This window comes from Olea europaea, chromosome 3, assembly GCF_002742605.1.
Source record: "Olea europaea var. sylvestris chromosome 3, O_europaea_v1, whole genome shotgun sequence".
Taxonomy (NCBI): domain Eukaryota; kingdom Viridiplantae; phylum Streptophyta; class Magnoliopsida; order Lamiales; family Oleaceae; genus Olea; species Olea europaea.
The window spans coordinates 13,621,479-13,631,351 of NC_036239.1; positions in this window are offsets into that span (position 1 = coordinate 13,621,479).

Below are 9,873 nucleotides of genomic sequence, written 5' to 3' on the forward strand. Positions count from 1 at the left end.
TAGGGATTATATTGCCCCCAGTTTTTATGAAATACAATATGCTCATTGAATGATAATTTTCGATTTGACGGTTTAATCTATGATTTATTATTCATTGACGTTGATAAGATCCATCCATTTAATAGCACCTATTCCACAAATTTAACTAAGATTTCAAAATTTTGAAAAAATAAATAAATAGGACTGTTGTATGTGGATCGAAATTAAGCATAAATTGATCTAAGTAAAATTGAAATTCCGAACAAATTAATCACGTTAATCTTTCGTGAAGTTTTTGAAAATTGATTATCTTAGTTAAATTTAATTACTTCTCCACACGTGAAAGCAAAATTGAATTGTTAAGTTCGTTTAAATAGAAGTTAGGTTTAAGCACATAATTGGTAGGGATTAAATTTTAGATTTCAATTTAAATTAAAATTAATAATTGATTTTAACCAAACATTTTACGAGAGTTTTGACTTTTTAATCATACATTTTATCAATTTTTATTAAAATCTACAAAAATCTTATTGTAATCCTGACCAACCTAAATAAAAAAATTCTGCTGCATTTACATAATTTTTGTACAAATAGAATGACATATGGTTATTCGTACAATTAGAATAATTGAAATAAAATTGATAGCTCCATGTCTACTTTAGGCGAATGCACTTATCAAACTTCTATTCTTATTTATTTATATGTAAGTTGAGCAAATATCTACTTAATTAGTGTAAATTATGTTAATTGTAAGAAAATTCTAGCTTGAATACAAGAAAATAGGCTATTTTGGAGACTAACAGAGATTATTTAAAACAATTGAAGAGTAACCGAATTGCAGGAGATCAATTAAAAGTATTAATGGAGCATTCGATTAAAATTCAAAAGTTTTGGGAGTTAAGTTCGATATTTGAAAAGTTTGGGGTCTAAATTGCAAACTTCAAAACTTCCATAGGATCAACTATAATGATTTTACAATGAGAGAACTTAATTGCAATGTTAGAAGATGAATGACTAAAATCACATGAGAAAAGTGGTTCAATTGGAAAAGAGATTTGTTTTCTTTTTCTTTTTAAACTCTTTGATGGAAAACAAATTGAGCAACGATTTTGCCTAAATTTTATTCTTTAAATACACACCATAATCCAATGGTTAAAGCTGAGGCTTGTAGGATTTCATCATACACATATTCAAGCAAAGATTTGTGGGAGTTCATTGTACATATTAGTATACAAACCCAAAATGAGGAAAAATTAAAAAAATCAATCAAGAAGTTAGAGTTCCAAAATTGGGAAATTAGCGCAAAACACTCTTACTTTTTAATGTTATTTTGTAAAACGCCATACCTTTCTTTTTTTGCACTTTTACCCTCACCTGCACCTTTTATTATGGAAATTATCATTTTCATCGAATTTCTCATATAAAATGACAAATATACCCCATATTTAAATAAAGTTATAAAAAAAGAAAAGAGCATTTAAAGAATAAAATGTAATCATATTCCAAACTTTATAAAAAAGTACAAATGAATCCAAATAAATTATTAAATGGGTAATTAGCAAAAAGTCTGTACCTTTCATTATTATTGCGCAAAACGTCTGTATCTTTTATTTTTTGACATTTTTACCCTTATTTTTATGTTTTACTGCAAAAATCATCATTTTCATTTATTTTCTTAATTAAAGCTTTAAAATGATAAATATACCCTCCTCTTTAAATAAACAAAATTAAAGAACAAATTGCAACTACACACTCAATTTTTTCAAAAAAAAAAACTACAACTAAATTTAATTATTTGTATATTTTTGAAAAATTTTGGAAATATAATTGTAATTTGTTCTTTTTTCTTTTTTTATTTTTGTTTATTGAAAGAGGGGTGTATATTTGTCATTTACAGGTTTTAGTTGAGAAAAAAAGGATGAAAATAAAGATTTTCGGAATGAAATATGAAATAACAAAAAATAAAAAATATGGACTTTTTGCACAATAATAATGAAACGTATGGACGTTTTATGCTAATTACCCTTTTAATAATTTATTTGGACTCATTTACAATTTTTAAAAAGTTTGGGAGTATGATTGCATTCTACTATTTGACTTTTCTTTTTTTATTTAAATAGGGAGTATATTTGTCATTTTATATGAAAAATTTGATGAAAATGAAGATTTTTGCAATAAAAAGTGAAGGTAAGGGTAAAAATATCAAAAAAATTAAAGGTATGGACGTTTTACACAATAATATTGAAATGTAAGGATGTTTTGTGTTAATTACCCTTTGAAGATTTTACAAGAAGAATATGTGATTTTGGTATAAGATCTTCATCTTTTTTCCATTTTTCTATAAAACACGTTGATGTACTTTAATTCATTCTTGTTTTATTCTGCTCCCATGATGTGTAATTAATTATTTAGTTAAGATGAATAATTGTAACCAAGCTGTAAACCTTAATTTTAATTAAAAAGTTTTAAATCTTCAATCGAGGTGTACATCACATGCCTATCTTTGACAAAACTGAACATCAAAGAAAAAAGCATCCACGTGGATGAACCATCCATCATGGGGGAAGGGTGAACCCCTTGGAGGAGAAGTCTTGATCCCAAGAAGAGAGTACCTCACTTGAACTCCGAAGCATATGCTATATCCCAAACCTTGACGAAGCTGGACGTTAAGGAAGATGCATACTATGCGACCTTAATGCCGAACTCAAGTGTTTACAAGATGTGGAATCGAAAATTGAATATGATGAGATCTTAACGTTAAAGTTCAAAATAAGAATACAGGTTGCGGTCTACATTTTGTGTTTATTCAACAAACGAGTTAAGTTATTCAACTTCATGCCATGTTTAAGTCATCAAATTTATTAATTATCTTGAAGTTGTTCAACGTGGATATCCTATTCCAAGTTCAGTTATTAAAGCTTATACACTTGTGCCAAAAATAGTAAAGCGATAATAAAGACAAATGAGAATTGCAAAAAATTCATATATTACATTTCAAAACATAGTACAATTGAGGGTCGTGGCCATTACAAATAGTAAATCTTAAGCTACTCTACTACGGGGCAGGGGTGGAGGTCCAGCTCCTTCAATGGCAGGGCCTTCGATGGCAACGTCGTTGGAAGGCTCTCTACAAGAGTTTTCCCCTCAGCTACTTTCTTGGCAGGGGTTTGAGGCACCTCATCTAGAAACTCTACCCTCAACTCAGCTGTGTTCAAATCTGGGAAGAGCTCCTCTACCTTCTCCACCACTTCGGCGTAACTGAACCTCCTTCAGTAGGCTACAAATCTCTGATACTCCATCATTTGATGGAATTTGGAAATGTAATTCTTCATTGCCTCTTCCCTCGCCAAACGAAGTTCAGCTCCCAACCTCTCCGCCTAGTATTTCACTTGAGTCTCCAGAAATTGGTTGGAGTCCATCGCCCCTTGAAGTTGCAAATTGGCCTGCTCCATGGCCTTAAAGGTCAACTTTTGGTGGTTATCAGAGATCTTTACCTTCTTGGTAAGAGCCAACACCTCACACTAGGACTCATGAGCCTCTATCTTCAAGGCCTCAATTTGGGCCAAGGTGGATTCCAGCTTCGCAGCATCCTCAGATTAATTTGCTTTCATATCCTCAGCCTCAACTTTTATTTTCTCCAATTTCTCTTCAGTAGAGGCCAGCTTGTCCACGGAGGACTTATTCCTTATTTAAATGTCCATAAGGGCCTCCTGACATTCCAATGCAAAACCTAAAGTGCAGACACTTTGGCTCACCATGGAATTGATGAGATCCACAGTATTGCAGGTGGATGAATAAGTTTGCCACCTGTCCGTCCAAAACTTGTAAAAATTTGTTGTTGCCCCGCGGACTTCGAGTGGCAACGCCTCTAGCAATGCAGGGGCCATGTCCTCCTCATACTGCGCCAGGAAACTCACTGATTTTCCTGGGGTCCTCTCAATTTGAGGCTTCTTTATTATTTTTGAGGCTCCAGTCACCTCTTTCTCTGCTGCCTTCATTGCAACCTCTTCTTGTTCCTCTTCATTGGCCGCACTTTCATTGCGGATTCTATCAGCTTCGATAGAGAAGGGCCTCCTTTGCTTAAGTAGGACACTGATGTCCTGAATTTTCCCAAAGATCTGTTGATGTACACCAGCTTCCTCTTCTTCTGAGACTCATCCGGGGTGTTTCCTTTACCCCGATCCTCCTTACTTTTATCTGACCTGGGAGGTACCTCCTCCTAAGTCCCCTTCCCAGCGTTGTCCTCGCTGAGGCACTCCAACCTGCCCCTTACATCTATGGCAGCACTGAGGCTAAGGAGCTTCAGAGCCTTAGCCCCAACAATAAAAGTGGCCTTCAGTATACTGGCCATATACTCCTTCTTAAACTTGTTTACAAGTGCTCACAGAGAGAAGTTAGTACTCTACATCAGAAAACTGAAACAAAACACGAGTAGAAGCGTCTCTTACCCTTGGAGGCCATAAGTCCAAATTCGATAAAATATATGCTCCTCTCTATGAGGTGGCTGAAGTGGCGCTGCCTTAAGGGACGTTTGTAAATGTCCTCAGTGACCTCAAACTTTGCTTCGTGTAGCTCGAAACATAACCTAGAACCTACAATGAATTTTGCAAAGTTAGCAAAAAGTTTTGGAAAAACAACCATAAATAATATAAGGCGAGGCACTCACATGCTTCGTAGTACTGGGTCAGCACTGTGCATGCTGAAACTTATCACACTCTACCATCTGCCATTTGTCGTGGATCCAAAATCATGATTCCTCTCATCTCTTGATGGAAGACAACATACCCACTACGAATGGTGCATGTTTTTCCTAAAGAGTTAAGTAATACCGCCCCTTAGACTCGTTTTTCCCCGAAACCTGGGACTAGAACAAGGTTTAGAACACATGCAAAGGCATGTCATCTCCCAAAGATACTTCCTTCCACAAGAAATAGCAACCCAACTAATTGGCTCCACCCATTTGGCAGGACCTGGGTCGATGCCAACATAAAATTGCTAAGCATATCCCTAAAGAAAGGGCGCTGAAGAAGATGCATACCTGCTTTAAACAAGTATTCACTAACTGTCACATATCCCAACCTCGAAAAATAGGCACATTCATGGGTTTTAGGTACTAACATCTCTATGGTATGAGTTATACAGTACATTTTCCTAAGTTCGGCTAACTTTCAAGAAGTAATGTTGGAAACCATCCTAGCAACCTCCCAGTCTACCTCGTAATCTATAGGCTTCTCTGTTATTGAGTAGTACTCGACCTCGGAGCCACTTCCTACTGCCTCCTCTCAAACCTGGCAGCAGTAACCAACTCTCTACCCGTCCCAAAATCCGTAACAAAATTCAAAAATGGATGAAGATTACAAAAAACAAAAGATTTCGTAATGAACCTAAATACAAAGAACTCCAAGACGGTGGAAGAAAAATGCCTGAGAATGGAGAATGAAAAGACGTCGGAACACTTGGACGGATTTCCAGAAGAGTTGAGACACGATTGCAGGAGTAAAAATCGCAAAATGAGGATAATTCATTTTTTGTATGAGGACAAAATGGATCTAGATCGTTGGATTAAGGCCTATCTAGTCTGAGCCGTCAATCTCTGCTTAATTCTGAGGCGTAGAATTTAAAACATTTTATAAACCGACGCCTTAGATTAATGTGTGCTGCACACTCACCATCCAGGTGCGTCACCTTCTAGAATCCCCAACTGCAACCATCATTACGCATTTAATGCAACAACCATACGTGCATTGAAATTTGTAACAGTTCGATTGCCTTTTCTTGGTAACATACACAAATATCAAATTATTAGCACAGTCATCGAAGACAAATCATCAACAAACGAGCCTCGACAGTTCGACCTTATGCTGCATCGGCTTCAAAAATTAATGCACCTATAATAAACAAGCCTCGACAATTTAGCTTTATCCTGCCTTGGGTTGAAATAGCTTTCAGCTATGGTATTAATAAGCCTCAGCACATCATAAATTTCTACGCTTCCATTTCAAACAAAAAATTCAGCAATTACACGACGTACAGCTTTGGCTGTTCGACATGTCATACCTCAGCTTGAAATTAATTTTAGCAACCAAACTTGGCGAGCTTCGGCACCTCAGAATTTCTTGCCTTAGATTACAATTAAATGCAACAACAATGAATTTCAGGTATTAGTCACGACGAAGCACTATCAATTTCAAACTTCAACCATGATATAAAGATCTATACTTGGATTTGGGAGACTATTATTAGGAGTCCAAAATTTCCAAAAAAAAAATGGCCTAAAAAAAACTTTATACAAATATTGAAGTTCACACATAACATAAATAACTATACTTGTACTTGGGGGACTATTGTTATGTCTCGTCACACATGCCACCACGTGGTCAACCCACTGTAGCCCTTGGCCTACCTAAGCTGAAACATGTGGCATTGTGGCTGAAGCCCTGAAGCCTGTGGAATGCAACCAGAACTAACACCTCGACTAAAACTCAGCAAGTTGAAGCCCGAAGTACATTGGCCGAGGTGGTTCACTCTGAGGCCGATGCGCCAAAGATATGACTTTCGAAGCTCCTTTACTATCACTCCTTCCAAGAGATCCGTTATTACATAGAATCTTCTTCGAACGATTGATGGGACGTCTATCATAGAGTTTAAGTGTCAAGTCTTGTCAAAGAAAATGGTGGTTCTGCCATTTAATAAATGTATAGTAGCCTAACAAGTCAAAAGTGATGCATACGATTAGATGTATGGATTAAAGAGATGAAATCACGTATACCCCATCCGAAGGCCAGATTTACCTTGTACTATTATAAGGCTAATGCAAACTTGAATGCAAAACACAATACCAAAGTAAATACAAACGATATATTACATTTAGCTTTCTTATTATACAATCAAAGTTACATACATATCCATCGATCACGATTGGTAATCATTAAACAATCGTTTTACAAATGTCTTGCCAGATTTCGAACATCATTGCCCCACACCTTTGAGCCGCTCGCACGCCTTCTATTAAACCGTTTTAGACGACTTGCCCTTCTTAGCTTGTCGGACCAGGCTTACATGTGTGCAGGTGGATCCGAAATCTGATGTTTGCATGGCCCCCAATCGAAAACGAGGTCAACAGATGCCGTTCTTCATACTCAGTCAAAAACCTATGCTGTTAAATTTGTGGGAACATCTAACTCTGTATTTGTTATACCTTCTTTAGACAAAGCAGTGTAAGATTATAATGAGAAAGATTAAAAGACCATAGTGGTTGTATCTATTATCAAAGTGGTGCAAGGTTGTATGGAACTTTTGAGGTTGCACCCAAATTGGATAAACTTAAATTGCTTTTTTCTCAAAATGCTTACAATTTTGATGAGGCTTCAGACATAGACATCTCTGATGAGATAAAGAAGACAAATACAAGCTTACACAATTGGGATGATCTTGTTGACAAGGTACAGGCTAGCGATGAGGAAGTTAAGTATGGACTACTAGCCTTTTCAGCTGTTGAAATTGATGGACATTGATGCATTTTGGATGACAAATACATGGGTATGATTCCGATGATGCTTCCGCATGAAGTAATATTGAATGATTGGTCCTTTAATGTACTTAATGAAGATAAAGTTCTGTGAGCATTAGATATAGATGGGTTTCCTCACAATATTGCATTGCATTGCTGGAAAGTCAATGGTAATAAGGGGCAAGAGTGTGTTGGTAGAAGTTGCGCATAGAGTTTGGAGAAAAGTCGCATTTGCATGCACTTTGCAAGAGAAATCTTGAAAAGGGGTAAGACGAAAATTGAAACATTTTTGATAGATTGGTTACGAAAGGTTCCTAATGGTAGAAAGGGGAAGTTCTAACAGAAAAGATAGGAATAGAGATTTTAGTTTACTATTTCAGTGTATCTTCGCTCCCATCAACCTCTGCTGAACGTTTTAACATACTGTTACGCTTTGAACTTCAAATCTTTAAGGATCGATAAACTCAAGAATCAATAAAATGTAGAAAATCAAGAAAAATTAACACTAGACATGTTTTGCCCTTTTAAAAGGGTCCGGATGTTCGATTTTTCAACCTAATCACCCGTTGAGCATCTCCCAAGAGATTAGGCTCCAGATCCACTAATATCAAACAAAAATCAGTGTACATATGTACGAAGAAATTGAAAATTTCTTCGAGTTTTTCTTGCCTCCTAAAATAACAACACAAACTGCTTTCACTCTCACAGATTGTACAAAACAATCGTCTCTCTATACAAAGAACAGAAACATTATCAATCACAAAGATCAATTTCACATTACAGTAGTCAAGCCCTAATTTTCACTCAGCAAAGGGGAGAGAGCAAGACGAAGAGACTGAAAGAATCTCTAGAAGGAATAATAATGCCAAGACCCAGTGTGTATCTATCCATACCAATCGACACAATCAGAGGGCAGAGGAGCAACCACATGTACTGCTGATCTTCAGTCCTTAAAGAGGCATTTTTCAAAAAAACACGTTTTATCACCCTTTTAAAACACAGCAACTCAATGAAACAAGTTTAGCCCAATATAAGGAGGCCAAACAGGCAAAGAATAATGTGAGGTAGCCCAAAAATTATTAACACATACTATTCCAAGATAGGCAAAAGTGGGAATGTAACGATCTACGGCCATATGTTAGGCCTGGTTCTGTTATTTTGAATGAGTTTTGTATTGCTCAAGTAATTTGTTTTAAGTATTTGTACTTATAGAAGCAGCTTATCCTAATTATCAGTTTGATTTATAGGGAGCTAAGAGTGCCGGGACTTTCTTTAGAAGCTATACTTCTCAAATATACTTGGAGAACTCAATCAACTGTGGACGCAGAACCCATTTTCAATGCAAGATAGTCTTCTTATGTGGTACATTTATTTTCTAAAGTAATGTTTATTTACGAGGAAATCAGAAGCATATATAAAGTTTTATTTATCTAACACGGTCCTGATCTCTTGTTATAGTGGACATGATAAAAACTTTCCACCACTAATTATGGTTCTCTAACACGGTCATAAATTTAGAGAACTATAATTAAGGATATCTTATCATGTCAGCAGTGAAAAGTTTTTATTCTGGCCATTAGGGGCATATCAATTTCAAATATATTCATAGTTGCTAGACGAATAGTAGAGTTGGATGAATTTATTAACTACAAATTTCGTGCTTTCTGCCTCTATAGTAAAAATAAGTATCAACAAAGCACTTTTGAAGATTGAAAGTTCAATAAATTGTTTACATTTTGGGCACTTCATTAATGTAAAATTATTTAAAATTCCGATATCATTTTATTTTCATCATATGAAATCTTCTTTCAACATTCCTTTTTTTAAGTCTTTTGAACAACTAAATGCAAACTAGAATTCGAAAATCTACTTCTCAATCCCATTATTTCGTAGTAATATATGAATATTCACACGTTATCCATCGACTATGCCTTTCGGCCTGATCTTAAGCCGAGACCCACGCTCCGTGGACAAACCTTGCGGAGGAACCCTTAGGTTTTCAGTGTATTGGATTCTCACCAATGTTTGCGTTATTCAAGCCAACATTCTTGCTTCTGTTTAACCACCACTACTCGCGCGAGTGCTTCCTTATTAGATGGAACACTCCCCCGTTGTTTAACAAGTTGAGCGTTTAAGATACGAATTTAACCAAACAAAAAACAAAAAACAAACAAAAAAAATGAGGAAAGGCAAGATTTGCTCGACCAGATGCTTGCTTATAAACAATAAAATCATGTATCATCCGCATATTTTAATATGCCCCGTTTGATTTTGATTTTGATTTTTCACCCCCAAAAATCAATTTTTTAACCATTAATTTTCTAAATCAATCATCATTTTTTATTTCTTCTCTCATAGGTGGGATCAACTTTTCTCTCTAATGA